This window comes from Lepidochelys olivacea (genome assembly GCF_965140295.1).
Source record: "Lepidochelys olivacea isolate rLepOli2 genome assembly, chromosome: 5".
NCBI lineage: Eukaryota > Metazoa > Chordata > Testudines > Cheloniidae > Lepidochelys > Lepidochelys olivacea.
In genome coordinates, this window is record NC_140415.1 from 24,907,530 (window position 1) to 24,922,410 (window position 14,881).

General features: G+C 40.1%; 1 protein-coding gene and 1 long non-coding RNA gene across 6 annotated transcripts in view; one reads left to right on the plus strand and one right to left on the minus strand.

Annotated features, from left to right (window-relative positions):
• Nucleotides 1-14,881, plus strand: part of RAI14 (retinoic acid induced 14) — a 133,663-nt gene that overhangs the window by 33,500 nt on the left and 85,282 nt on the right. The gene's annotated exons all lie outside the window — the stretch shown is intronic.
• LOC311521285 lies at nt 10,148-12,803 on the minus strand. Its single transcript, XR_014711847.1, has 3 exons — nt 12,611-12,803; nt 12,149-12,191; nt 10,148-10,541 (listed from the first exon to the last, which is right to left on the minus strand). It is a non-coding gene; the product is annotated as an uncharacterized lncRNA (long non-coding RNA).

Here is a 14,881-nt window from a genome sequence, read left to right on the forward strand (position 1 = left end):
AGACCATTCTGGTTAACTCAGAGCCCTAGCCAAGCTGTAATGAACCCCATTGTTCAAGCTCTGTCTCTCAATCTGACCTCCTTGGCCAGATCCCAGGTGAGCGCCCAGACTCTTGTCCCTCACCTCCTTCCTCTCCAGTCCTTTGTTCTCAGGCTGGGTTGTGTTGCTCAGCTTCCCCGTTGAGAGGTGTGGAAATGCATCTCCCTCTGGGTCGGTGGTTGCTAGGCGTCAATGTCCTGGTGACTGGACTTGCCATTGTCTTTTTGGCAGTCTTTTTCTAATGACCCACTTAAACTCTGACAGGCAGGCAACGTTTATACCTGAATCTCTTAGCCTGCCCTGAGAGCAAACAGTCCTCCCACCCAACACACACACACTGGATAGCTTTTCAAAATGAGGGAAACTGAGGCGCTCACACACAGTATTCATAAAACCATTACAAAAATTCCCACTTTGTCACACCTGAATTTCAATCCCTGTTCTGCCACAGACTTGTGTGGCCTTGGGCAAGTCACTTGGTCTCCATACCTCAGTTCCCCATGTGTAAAATGGAGATGATAGCATATCCCTACCTCACAGGGGAGTTGTGAGGATAAACACCTTACCTGTGGTGAGATGCAGATACTGTAGTAATGGGGGCCGTATAAGTACTTAAGAAGTCATCTGCACTGCCACCACACCACCCCCTCACGCTTTCACCTCTGCACTACCTGCACTGTTAATGACTTCTTTTGTGTCCTCCAAGGCTTTCCTGATCTCAGCTTGGCTGCTAGCCTGTGGTTTCAGGCCTCCAGTGCTCCCACAACCCCCTGCAGCCTTTTCTCTTGACCTGCTTGGTGCTTGTCTCTTTCCGTGGTAGGTGGGTTACCCCCGGTGCCAGGTGATATCACCCACTGTTGAACACATCGCATGTTTGCACACATGCAATGTGTACGCAAAGTATACTTGAAGTTTGGCTGGACACTTCCTCTGGGCAGGGTTCAGAAGGTTGATTTCTCTGTAAAGGCATAAATGGAATGGATGGTCATCTCCTTTGGTGCCCTATCCTGCAAGATGCTGAGTGTCCTCGACACCCAGTGGGGAGTTGCTCAGCACTTTGTAGGATCTGGGCCCTTGCACACAAACTCAGTTGATCTCAGTGGAGTTATTCCTCATCTCAGGCCCAACAGTTTGTGTGGGATTTCAGATGCAGTGTCACTTTCCATAACAGCTGAAACACATCCTTTTTCCTCAGTATGTTTTTGAGTAATCCACAGTGATTAAGCAAAACAAGTAGGAAAGAATGTGATCTCATTATATACTATGATTGTAAGGACCCCTTCTTTGAAATAAATCAGTTTTTTGTCAGAAGACTTATGTCTGCATAAGCACACAGCATTGCTGCAGACAGGAAATGCCCTAGTCTGTGACCTCGTCTCCCAGGGAAAATCAAGGTTTCCATTAAATTAAAACAAAACAAAACAGAAACCCTCCAACTCCTCATAGTTGGAGACAAAGGCAATAATATGCATGACCTCTTTTTAGGTTTATAAATGTGAAACCTGATATCTGAATTGCATTTGTAACTTAATTTTTTAAAATGCAGCTGAAAGGGGTGAGATCAGATGTAATTAAGACTGTTACACACCACAAGGGTGAACAGGAAATGGTTTTAGCCAATGCAAACCCCCTGTCCCCCATTCCCCCCCGCTTCTCTTGTCTTTTCATAACCATCCTTATTTCACAGTCCTGCTTTAGCTGCTGTGAGCATTTTGGTGGGGGAATGGGATGGTTTGGATGTGTTCCTAAATTACATCACTGCAAATTCCTTATCTGCAATTAAGGAAGAACTTTCTGATTTGGGTTTTAAGCATAGCTTTAAAAGTAAGTCAACAAGGAGAAGCAAGAATGTTATTTGTACACATGTCCTGATTCATTAGAAGAAAATGGTATTCACTATATGTGAAATAGTGATAGATTAACCAAAAGTACTTATGCACAATTTAGGATTAATCTTTAATTAGAAAACAAGGGCCATAGTTGCCTAAAGTAATTCTTCAAATATGTGCAGTATAAGCATTGCTTTAATGTTCACTTTTGATTTTACTGACTTTTTTGCTGGTCTGTTCTTGGAATAGTCTGATTTGTATATACTGATTCTTCTAATACAGAGGGAAGAGAATAAACCCAGTGAATTTGAAACACTACCAAGAACTTTTCATGCTAAACCTAAGGTTACAAACTACAAGAATTGCTCCCACCAGGATTTGATTATGGGATGTGTGTATATAATATTTACATTGAGATGTGTCAGGTTCGTTAATATCTACTCTGTGGTTGGATGTCTTGGTATTGTTATCCTGAGTCTCCAATTGCAATGCAAAAATAAACATGTTCTTGTGGAAAAGAGAATTTGAAGGTAGCACTTCCAGTGAACTGCAGAGGGATTAGCATACGTGCTGTATGTGCACTAGCCGGCGTGTACGCAGCTAAAAACTTGGACTTGTGTACATTCACTGGCGGAGAAGTAAGGCAGAGCTAGCTTCCCATGTGGGGTACTGTTACACCACACCAATAATCTGATAGAATCTTTTGGGGGGGGGGTAGAGGGGAGGAGAGGGCTCCCTCTCCCACCCCCATCAGTTCATTGTGAGCATAAATTAATGTGCTGAACATTATTTTAGGGTGGAAGGCAGATGTTGCCAAGCGGGATTATGGTCATTTTGGAATTGTTTATTAGCATGGCCAGTGGTAGATAGAACTATTGGCCCCCATACTCATGAAACACACATGATTATTCTTCCTAGATATTACCACACTAAGCTCCCAATGTTATAATAAAAATATACTAAATTCCTTTGTTGTATTTGTTTTACATCTGCCTCTTATTGAGTCATTTCAAACACATACACATGGTTTGTGTTCCAAAACCAACCCAGTGGTCATCTTAAAATATCCTTAAATAGTAACATTAGACATTAGGCCATGCTTCCACCCCCCGCCCGCCCTAACTTGGATATTAACCCAAGATGTCTGAAGTATGACAAAATGAGAAAAATGGAGTAGTCGTGGTTGGACGTATTTGAGAATTAAAACTGTTCATATTTGGTTTGTGCCTGATTTAGCTGGTGGGTGGGTGGGTATGTGTGTGTAAATATAAAAGTTGCTGAACATGTAGATATGTTTTTTGGTTTTTTTTTCAAAACTTCAGTGGCTTTGGTTGCCAGGCCTACATAATTTGTTGTAACTGTGTTTACAAAAGTAAGAAATATTTGTACGACAGTAGTTAAAGAGAGCTTTGAGCTCTCTTTACAAAATCCAACACTTATAACAATAATGAACATTGACTATTTAAATGTATTACATGCCTTCCACTTAAGAGTCTACAGTTAGGACTGAATGCCTGCTACATGACATCAGAACCAAAGTTGTTAAATACTGTAACTCATTAAGGTTTGGCTAGGACATTAATGAATGAGGGTTATTTTCAGCCCCTGTTATTCATTGTAGTTCCAGTCTTAAGGGTGAACATCAAGGAACACAAATTCTTTGAGTATTTGCCCTTTAATACTGCTTTGGGATGCAGAGAGTTTGTCTCTGTCTTTTCCCCCCTTTCCCTCCCCAATTACAGTTTATTTGTATTTGTGTTTGTTTTAGAACTGGCAGGTCTTTCCATCCTTCCGTATGCTGGAGTACCCTGGCAAAATCTTTGGAGAGCTGAACAGGGATGCTTCATTAGGTTCTGACTGGATCTGCTGCTCTGTCTCCCTCCATAGAGGAGAGGATGAGATGTGGAGTCAAATAATAAAAGTTGATTTTTTGTTTTGGGAAGAAAGGTGGAATCTTTGAGACCATCTAACCTTTTTCTCCTTGCTTTGCATTTTGCCTTTAGAATGTGTCCTAAAGAAACCAGTGTTAGGTCAGCTGTTGTCTGTTTCTTATTTTGAGCCCTCAAGGAACAATTTTTGCTTGTAACAAAACAGTTCTCTGTGTGTGGCCTGAATTTCATTTAAAATGGATAAATGGGAACTTACAGCTGACATAAAAATGTCATCCACATTCTAGTCACTGTGTTTCAAAAGGATTCCCTTCCAACTAGTAGTGCTGTTTAATTTGCCAGACAACACTGTTCTTTTTCTCTCAAGGTGCCCCCTTCCCTTACCGAGCAACGAATACATTTCTCCCTTTTGAGTTTTTCTTGTCCTTGCACAGTTTTAGTGGGGCTCTCATTTTGTTTCATCCTTTAGGATGAAAGGTCCCTGTGCATCATCATTAAAATATCAGTTAACTGTAGATCGCACTTGAGTTTCCTGCTGTATTTTTTTTATGTAGCAGCATGTAAGCATAATTCATATTCTGTGGATTTATACATTTCATCCAAAGGAATCATTCCAATCATGACACTTATAAGATGAAAGACAAACTCTACTTTTATCTGTAAAAATTAGGTACAACTTTTAACAGGCTGCATTTATTTATGAGCAAAGTTAATTACAGTGCTCTTAACTCTTCTATTACAGCAAGAGCTAATGGTGGAAGAAACCAACAGTTAGCATTAATTGGTGCTTGCTCACTTAACGTTTATCTGTTTGTCTTAATATGAGATTTTGCCAAACTTGCCAAGTACTGCAGCCACCTGAGAGCACGTAACTTTAATTGTATGAGACTCACAAGAAAACTGATCTTGGCTTGCATAGTTTAAAATGGTTGGTAAACTATATAGTATTAATTAAGGCTGTTGATTAATCGCGATTAACTCAAAAAATTAATCACAGTTAAAAACATTAATCGTAGTTTTAAATCACACTGCTAAATAGAATACCAATTGAAATGTATTAAATTTTTTTGGATTTTTTTCTATATTTTCAGATATATTGATTTCAATTACAACACAGAATACAAAGTATACAGTGCTCACTTTATATTGTTTATTACAAATATTTGCACTGTAAAAGTGATAAATAGTATTTTTCAGTTCACCTCATATGAGTACTGTAGTGCGACCTCTTTATCGTGAAAGTGCAATTTATAAATGTAGATTTTTTTGTTAATAACTGCACTCAAAAACCGAACAATATAAAACTTTAGAGCCTACAAGTCCACTCAGTTCTAATTCTTGTTCAGCCAATCACTAAGACAAACAAGTTTGTTTACGTTTATGGGAGATAATGCTGCCTGCTTCTTATTTACAATCTCACCTGAAAGTGAGAACAGGCGTTCACATGGCACTTTTGTAGCAGGCATTGCAAGGTATTTACGTGGCAGATATGCTAATCATTCCTGTGCCCCTTCATACTTCAACCACCATTCCAGAGGACATGCTTCCACGCTGATGATGCTCGTTAAAAAAATCATGCGTTAATGAAATTTGTGAATGAACTCCTTGGGAGAGAATTGTATGTCTCCTGCTCTGTGTTACTCGCATTCTGTCATATGTCATGTTATGACAGTTTCAGATGATGACCCAGTACATGTTCTTCATTTCAAGAACACTTACTGCAGATTTGACAAAATGCAAAGAAGATACTAATGTGAGATTTGAGATTTCTAAAGATAGCTACAGCACTGGACCCAAGGTTTAAGAATCTGAAGTGCCTTCCAAAATCTGAGAGGGGTAGGGTGTGGAGCATGCCTTCAGAAGTCTTAAAGGATCAGCACTCCAACACAGAAACTACAGGACCTGAACCACCAAAAAAAAAAAAAATATCAACCTTCTGCTGGTGGCATCTGACTCAAATGATGTAAATGAACATGCTTCGATCCACACTGCTTTGGATCGTTGTCAAGCAGAACCTGTCATCAGCATGGATGCATGTCTTCTGGAATGGTGGTTGAAGGATGAAGGGACATATGAATCTTTAGTGCATCTGGCACATAAATATCTTGCGACACCAGCTGCAACAATGCCATGTGAACGCCTGTCCTAACTTTCAGGTGCCATTGTAAACAAGAAGCGGGCAGCATTGTCTCCCGTAAATGTAACCAAACTTGTTTGTCTGAGCGATTGAACAAGAAGTAGGATTGAGTGGACTTGTCGGCTCTAAAGCCTTTTTTTGTACATAATTCTACATTTGTAAGTTCAACTTTCATGACCGTTTACACGACAGTACTTGTATTAGGTGAATTGAAAGATACTATTTCTTTTGTTTTTTATAGTGCAAATACTTGTAATAAAAATAAAGTGAGCACTGTACATTTTGTATTCTGTGTTGTAATTGAAATAAATATACAGTATTTGAAAATGTAGAAAACATTCAAAAATATTTAAATAAAAAAAATTAATCGCAATAGGCTGTTAAACAATAATAGAACATTTATCACTTGACAGTCGTAGTACTCATGCATTTTTCATCTGTCCTGGGATTCCAGGAATACACTTTAAAAAGACCTAGTCTACGCTGTTGAAAATAGCACATGACAATAGCTCTGAAGTATTTGCTCCAGTATGCATTCTGGACTGCAATCTAGGTAAGGCCTTTACCTAGAGAGGAGGCTTCATTCTGGGCTGAATGAGGAAGGTTAGGGAGATTTCTAGAGGGATATTTTTGACTCAGTTGTAGATGTGATTATATTCTGTTGGGGTTAGGTGAGAGTATTGGGTGGCTTTTCTGTTTGACAACTGGGAAGGCTTTTATAGGGGACATATTACTGTAATTTTTTTAAAGCATCGACACACTGGGCAAACGAGTGTGAATAAAACCCCATTTATGGATAGGTCATTATGGTACTACAGCAGGATCTTCAAATGCCCATGGCAGAGTTTCATAGAAGAGGTGACATCCTTTTAATGGCTACTGTCCAAGAAGTCTTACGGGTATTCAGTTATGAGTTTTTGGTTCTGCTAACAGAAAATTGCAAAGTGGAGCCAGGTTCTAACTCTCTGACCTTTCCCATCCTCAAGCAGAGACTTGGTTTCTGTCTATGCTAAAGTCAGTTGCTGGGATATATGGTTAAAGCATAGTTCCATTTTGCAATATAGATGAGGTGTAATTATCCATGAGTCATACTTTGTTGACAAGGATACTTAGCCACAGTTGTTACTAGCATGGTCTGTTTACCTTAATGTGGCCACAATCACTGTTTAAGATTTCCCAAAAGTTATTTGAGAAATGTATTAAACTGTCACTTGCGATTTACAGTGAACACACTCCAGGGTTGGATAAACTAAAGTATTTTGGTTTTGCATAAATTCTAGCATTCTTATAAAATGACTTGTGTCCACATCCACAACTTCTTGTGGTGGATACCACCTGCTCCCACCTCCTTTTTCCTCCTTAGTGGGCCCCTTTAACTAGTCATAGTGGTCTAATACCCATTCTTAGATGCACACCCACCCCACTCTTCAGGAGCTGGGCAACCTGGACGAGTGCTCTCTTCAGGACCAGACTTTCCAGTCCCATTTTCCTTGCTCCACCTCCCGCCCAAAGCAGGGGAGATATAGAGGAGAAGGAAACAGTTCAGATGCAAAATAATAATGGAACTGGGAGGTGGGGTTTTTTTAAAAATAGGAGGTCCTTACACCTCAGGCACCAAAGTAGTCGCACTTTACCCTTGGCCTCCTTGTCCGACGGTTGCTTGGGAGAAGGCTGATGATGCTCCATCATGTTATCTATGCTACCATTTTGAGGGTATAAGATCTCATGGTATCTTTCCTTTTTCATGTATGCATGGATGCTAATGCAAGAAGGAACCATTCAAACCAGGCAGCGGAAGAAACCAATGATCTAAACAGGTGCAAATAGCAATTTTGTGCCTGGTCCAGGGAGCTATGTTGTCAGGACTTGTGGGATAGTGCATCGGGTCAGTGCCCGCAATTACTGTAGGGACTGTTGTGTATGGATGTGATACTGTCTTATTTGAGCATGCTACGCTCTTTTGACTTTCATTGGTTCAGTCACATGGTGCAAGCAGCAGTGACACAGCTCTAGTGCAGTGGTTCTCAACGTACTTACCATTGTGGGCTGCATATGCAGTTCTCTATGCGTTATGTGGGCCGCCTCCACACTATATATACACACGCAACTTGTATGGCCCTGAGGATGTCATGTGGACCACAGCTTGCGCTGATTGGGCCACAAGCGGGCTGTGGGTTAGGTCGCTCTAGTGCAGTAGAGACCATGTGTACTAAAACCCAAATGTGATTGTCTCTGTTTTTAGTAATTTCTGAAAACGAAAATATTTGGGCAGGAGAGTAAATTCTGAAACAAATGCCGAGATGTGCGTTTAAATCCGATGGTGGGACTAAACAGGCTTTTGTTCTTCGGTGTATAATTCTGCCTTTTGTAAAATACAGGCACTATAATGAAGAGACCTGTTGATTGATTGCCTTTCTTAGGAACATGAAGGCCTAATTGTATATATCTTTCTTCATTAGTGTATATCTGAATAGGATATGAAATAAGCTCTGGTTCCCATTTTCAGCTGAAATCTGAACTCTGCTTAACTTCATTATGGAAAGTAATTTTAAAAAAAAGCTGTTTCTCCACCAAAGCAGTGTGCGTTGAATTATAATAGTCCAAGCGGTAATGCAGACCTTTAATTTTCAGCAGCCGTGCACTTCAAAAAAAAAAAAAAAAGTCTATTTTTTTCCATAGGGAAAATGTAAACAAGAGACCACCAAAAATACAAGAGATGCAGCCACTTTCTCTCAACTTGTGTGTTCTTCAGAGCAGCTGCAGTGGGGCAAATTAAGAGCAGAACAGATATCAGCCTGGCAAATACACAGCCCTCCTCTTGGTCAGGACATACTGCTTTCCTTATCTGTGGGGTTTTGGAATTTGAGCCATAGGCTAAATTCTGTTTGAAATGTGTGCGCAGTTCTAGCTGCATTGAAAACAATGGGAAATGCACACACCCATCAGAGGGCAGAGTTGGACGTATAGTTGTGTGTAAATATCAGGGATAACTGGCTGCCTTGCCCAGCTTTGGGAGACCAGTCCTACTTTGGGAGAGACCCTCATCCTAAAAATCAATGCTTTCCTTTGAAACTATAGAAGACATTAACACCTTTATGGAGAATATTATCTGCACCGTGTGTGTTGTGGTGGTGTGTATTAAGCTTGGAAGGAAGTATTTCTATTGATGATAATCCAACTTTGCAGGTAGGCAATGTAAGAAAAATGCTGCTTGAGAACTTATTGGAGTTTTGATTTAAGGATTTTTACTTTGTATTTTTTGATGTGATGCTGACAATTTTGTGCTTTTAATGGTATATAAAACTTTTCTAATTTTGACGTCTACTATCATTTAATCATTGTCTTCCCCCCTTAATATCCTTCAACTGTAAACATTTTAATTGTTTTTTTTTAAAAATGCTTAAAACACATAATTCCGCAAGGCTATGAAAACTTAAATTGGTAAAAATTACTTAAAAATAAAAATAGATTATCCCTCGAAGTTATAAAAAATATATTCTGCTCTTGCTGTATGTACTGCTCGCTGTTTTATTGGCCACTATTCCAAGGACGAGCTAAGCACTCTGCTCCAGAATGTGGTACCAGGCTCCCTTCCTTCCTTCCTCCTCAAACATGTAACCTTCTTTAGCCCAAGGCCTGGTGTCCCAAGTGAAGTCCACTATAAAAGCAAAGGCTCAAATTGATCCTTTCCATGGGAAAATCAATGGAACGGAAGTCTGGAGGTGAAAGTAGCTCCTCAAGGAATTTCCTCTGAATTATTCTGTTGGGAATGGGGGGTTGGGCTACAGTGGAATTTAGCAACTGCTGCTCCTGCTACCACAAATGGGAGTTTCTACCTTTTTGTTAAGGTTGTGACCGGAGTCCCAAGGGGGCCACAGTGAGATTGCTCAATCAGGGCAAACTTCAAAGAATGGGGCAGATGATACCACCAGTGTAGGGTTATTTCTAATAATTAGATTCACCAAGTCAGCAACAAAACAGCTTCTACAATACCTTACTGGTTACCCAGAAACCAAAAACATAGTTCCCTTAAAACAATCCAGCCTTGGGCTGTCAGCCAGACAGCCAAGTCAAATATGATAAGGATTACTGAAAATCTTGTTCATCGTATTAAAAGTTCTACCAGTCCCAGCGGATCAGACACATTACCCATCAGGTCAACGAATATTTCAGATCTTACCCAAATACACACTTACAGCCAATTCTTATTAACTAAACTAAAATTTATTAAAAAAGAGAGTATAGGTTGAAAGATCATTATACAAACAAACATAGAGTTTTTAGGTCAGGTTCACAGCAGAGATGGTGAGCTTTAGAGTTGCAGATAGTTCTTCCAGAATTAGTTCCATAGGTTATAGACCAATGTACAATAGCAAGGTGACCCAGACAGGAGCTGGAGACTTCAGTCTTGCGACTCAGAGTTCCCCTAATGAAGCTTAAGCAGATCTGAGATACAGGATCAGGGCACAAGAGTTCTTCTGTAGTTGTCTGGCAGCCTCTTGACAGCAGGCATTCCTTTGGCGAAGCATTGTGGCTCTGAAGTAAAACCTCCTATTTCCTATGTATGCACAGGTAACTAGTTGCATTCATCAGCATAAGGTAATATTCATTAAGCAGTTCATAGACAGCTGTCTTGTCTTGTTTAGTCTGCAGAAGAGAAGAGTGAGGGGGGATTTGATAGCAGCCTTCAAATACCTGAAGGGGGGTTCCAAAGAGGATGGAGTTCTGCTGTTTTCAGTGGTGGCAGATGACAGAACAAGGAGCAATGGTCTCAAGTTGCAGTGGGGGAGGTCTAGATTGGATATTAGGAAACACTATTTCACTAGGAGGGTGGTGAAGCACTGGAATGGGTTCCCTAGAGAGATGGTGGAATCTCCATCCTTAAAAGTTTTTAAGGCCTGGCTTGACAAAGCCCTGGCTGGGATGATTTAGTTGGTGTTGGTCCTGCTTTGAGTAGGGTGTTGGACTAGTTGACCACCTGAGGTCTCTTCCAACCCTAATCTCCTGTGATTCTATATTTCTCTTTGATGTTTGTAGTAAATGATACTACTACACCCAAGTTCCATCTTAATGTCAATATCCCCTTTTGATCTTTGAATCAATAGAATATAGTAACAGACAGGAACAGTTTGGTTACATTGTTAACCTCTAACAAGATATAGGTAAACAGACAAATTCCAATCATTCTCTTCTTCCAGTTCACTAACAATACAACTCTACATTTCATTGCTCTAGTTTATCTAACATGGAATGACCCAAATTACCATTTACATGCTTTTTAATATGTCTCTAAAAATTGAATTTGGGTCATGTAGCCTCCTAGTTGCTTAACCCTTTCTGGCTTCGTGTCACAGAAGTGGCTTTACTTAGGTACCATTGCATTCAGAACAATGTTTTGTGGGATTAGGGGACAGTAGAACCAATGCATGTCCTCCGACTCTCATAATCTTGAGGAGTGTGGCATGTTGCTACCCCAGCACTCTGTGTAGTCAGGGGCATATCCCTGTTCAGAAGATATAGAAGTTTTGTTTGGAAGGGCAGCATACAGGTACTGTGTTCCCAGATCCTGACGAGTGCTGGTTATTGATCTGCAACTTTGAAAGAAACTTGCAGGAATTTACATACACTAATACCTAATGGGATTTGTACTCACTATCCATTGCAGTTTTAAATAGTCACATCTAACCAACAAATGTGTGCATGCAAGTGCTTTTTATAGCTTCAGTATACAAGCTCCTCTTCCCCTACTTGTCCCTGCTAAGAACTGCACTTTCAGACTGCTTAATAAAAACAGAGTTTTGCTACCTCTCGTTGTACAAGGAAACTATCCCTTCCTCTGCACCATTAAGAGAAACTTTATAAAATACTGTGCATAAAGGTAGATTGAAGCATGTGTCAATATTGAATTTATTGTCGTACTTTGTATTTCTGTTAGAGGCATCCTGCCACTTGTACTTCAAGGCACCGCATATTATTCCTAAATAAAAACCTGAGTTGCTTTCAAGGTCCATTTTGCAAGGACCACATCAAATTTAGTTCGCTGTATTTCTCTTTCTAAAATGAGCATTCATAGTAATTTCAACATATATCCCTGCCCCAATGTTTATTAACCATTAAACCATACAAAAGATTGGGATTTGCTTCAACTGGAAGCATTTGTGCCTAAGGTTTGCTTTTACAATCCATATATCACCACCACACCCAACCAAAAATATCCTTAGATGTGGTCCAATAAAAGACATTACCTCACCTACCTTGTCTCTTTCATATCCTGGGACCAACAAGGCTACAAGAACACTGCAAACAGATTTTGGAATTCAATTATTATGCTTCTTTCTATAGTTCTAAGATCTGGGCACTCTTACTTTTCCCCTTGCACCACAACAAGAAAAATAAAAGGTTTAGAAAACCTGACCTATGAAGAAAGGTTTAAAAAAACTGGGCATGCTTAGTCTTGAGCAAAGGAGACTGAGGGGGACCTGGTAAATGTTTAAATATATTAAGGACTGTTGTAAAGAGGACAATGATCAATTGTTTTCTATGTCCAGTGAAGACCAGACAAGAAGTAATTGGCTTAATCTGTAGCAAGGGAGATTTAGATGAGATATTAGGAAAAACCCTTTCTAACTAAAAGAGTGGATAAGTTCTGGAATAGACTTCCCACGGAGGTTGTGGAATCCCTGGCACTGGAGGCCTTTAGGGTTTGTGCCACCCACCCTTATCATAGATGGTCTGGATTTACTTGGTCCTGCTGAAGTGCCAGGGGCTGGACTTGGTGACTTGTCGAGGCCCCTCCCAGCCCTACACTTCTAGGGTTCGAACTCATGCTGAAACGCGAGACGCTTTGGAAGGTGGTACTGGTGGTGCTGCTGCTGTGGCCGTTGTTCTCTGCGGCTGTCTGCTCTGCTGAAACACACCGAACTGGACCGTCTCAGACGGAAGGAAATATCACGTGGGGCACAATATCTATCTTGTGAGTTCTGCCAGAGCTGGCTGGGAACAGTCTCCTAGGAAACCAGGCTGTCACTTGGATAACTCACTAGCTCTGTCTAAAATAAATGTGTCAGTAGCAACTACACCAGTGTAATGGAAGCAGGGCACTGCTTGTCATTAGACACAAGTAATTAGCTCTCTGCTCACTGACCAATTCATTATTTAAATCTCAAACTAGTCCATGTGAGATGGGCTTTATAGCCCCTATAAAAGGGATCAGAGTTCAGTCCCAAGCTTCCTGGGCCAGAAGGGACTGAGGGCGTTCAAGAAGAAGAATGCTCAGCCCGTGAGGCAGGGAACAAATCTTTTCTTTTCTTGTCTCTCCAGTGATTCTCCTCCCACCAACTAGAGAAGGGGGTGCACATACAGCCAACTAAACATGCATAGAATGCTTTAGGTTTCATCATCTTGGGTTTTCATCACTATTATGAGACTAAAATATTAATTGTTAAAAAAAAATTTAGTGTGACATATTGCACCATATCTATAAAACCTAGCTATTGTAAACACAAGGAGGGTTTTTAATTACATATAGAGGTCAAGCTATGACTCATAAACAGCAACCCCCTACTCTGTTAACTTATTTTATTTCTGACTGAAAATAAATATTCAGAATTGTTTCCTATATTCATATCTGTAAGGCCTCTCAAAATAACAGCAGCATAGCTAGTGCTTCCAGTAACGTAGAGCCTTGTATACTGTGTCAGGATGTATGGAGCTCACTGATAAAGCTCAGTGAGACTGGCTATCCTCCACTTTTCACTTCAGATTTCCTGTCTGACATTAACTGTTTGTTTTCGAAGGCATAGAAATAAATTAATGATGCGTTCTAAAGTAAAGGTAAGAATACAGCAAATTAACAATTGTTGACTCTCTAGTCATCTAAAACTTCCAGTGTGTTCAAAATCAAATAATAATCTTTCTCTAGTTAGTGTGTTGCTTCCATTCTGATAAATGGAATTTGAGTAGTGCCATCCTGCATACCATATATGCTTCCCCAGATTGTGGTTGTAACTTAAAATGACCAATGTTTGCAAATAAAACTAACAGCTGTTTTAAATACAACTCAAAGGTTGCAGGTGACCTTACAATGCTGTTAATGACACCTCGGCCTAGTGTTTACATTCTGGAATGCCCTCTGCACTGTTCCACTCAGCAGCAGATTAGTATGCAAGCTCCTACAGTCCAGAGGAGGAGGCCTATAGGAAACTGACCTAATGGAGGAGTTTTGCAAGAGGGACACAGTAAAACCACTTCAGTGGCTGGGCAGGCAGTCAGCAGCCTCAGGCAATGTATTGTGTCAATGACAGAATACAAAGCACAAAGTTGTAGCTCAGAGGTTTAATTTACAATGTCTTTGTGAAGTACGAGCCAAAAGTTTATCTTCTCTTGTGATAAAACTCTAATAAAGATTATGCTCTAATAAATTTGTTAGCCTCTAAGGTGCCACAAGTACTCCTGTTCTTTTTGCAGATACAGACGAACATGGCAGCGACTCTAAAACCTGTGATAAAACTGTTTCCAGTGTGCAGTCGTCAGAACATCATAGGTTGTCTATAGATGCTCAGGAGTTCTTTGCTTTTCAAGTAGATTGAAACTCATTGAGGGAAGTTGTAGAGGACTTGGTTTCCATAGTCTTCAGCATAACTGTATAATATTACTCGAGTAAGTATGCCACTAACAATAACATCATCATTACTTTTGTATCCTAAAGTAATAGGCTGTTGGAAACATCACTTGCATAACATTTGTTAGTCTGCGCAAATAAGGATGCAAGGCCAAAATTTCGCACAATGGGCTTTTCTGAACTAGTTGCAAGGCTGTTATGAGGTTAACTGTGGATTTTTTTTCCCCCCAAATCAAAGCCCCTGGTTTCTGAACGTAAAAGAATGTTTTAAAGAAGCATAACAAAAATGGACATCTTGTAGCTGGTACTTCATGGGCTAAAAATAACTTAGAACAGTCTAGCCAAAATTTTTGAAAAGGAGGCTCCT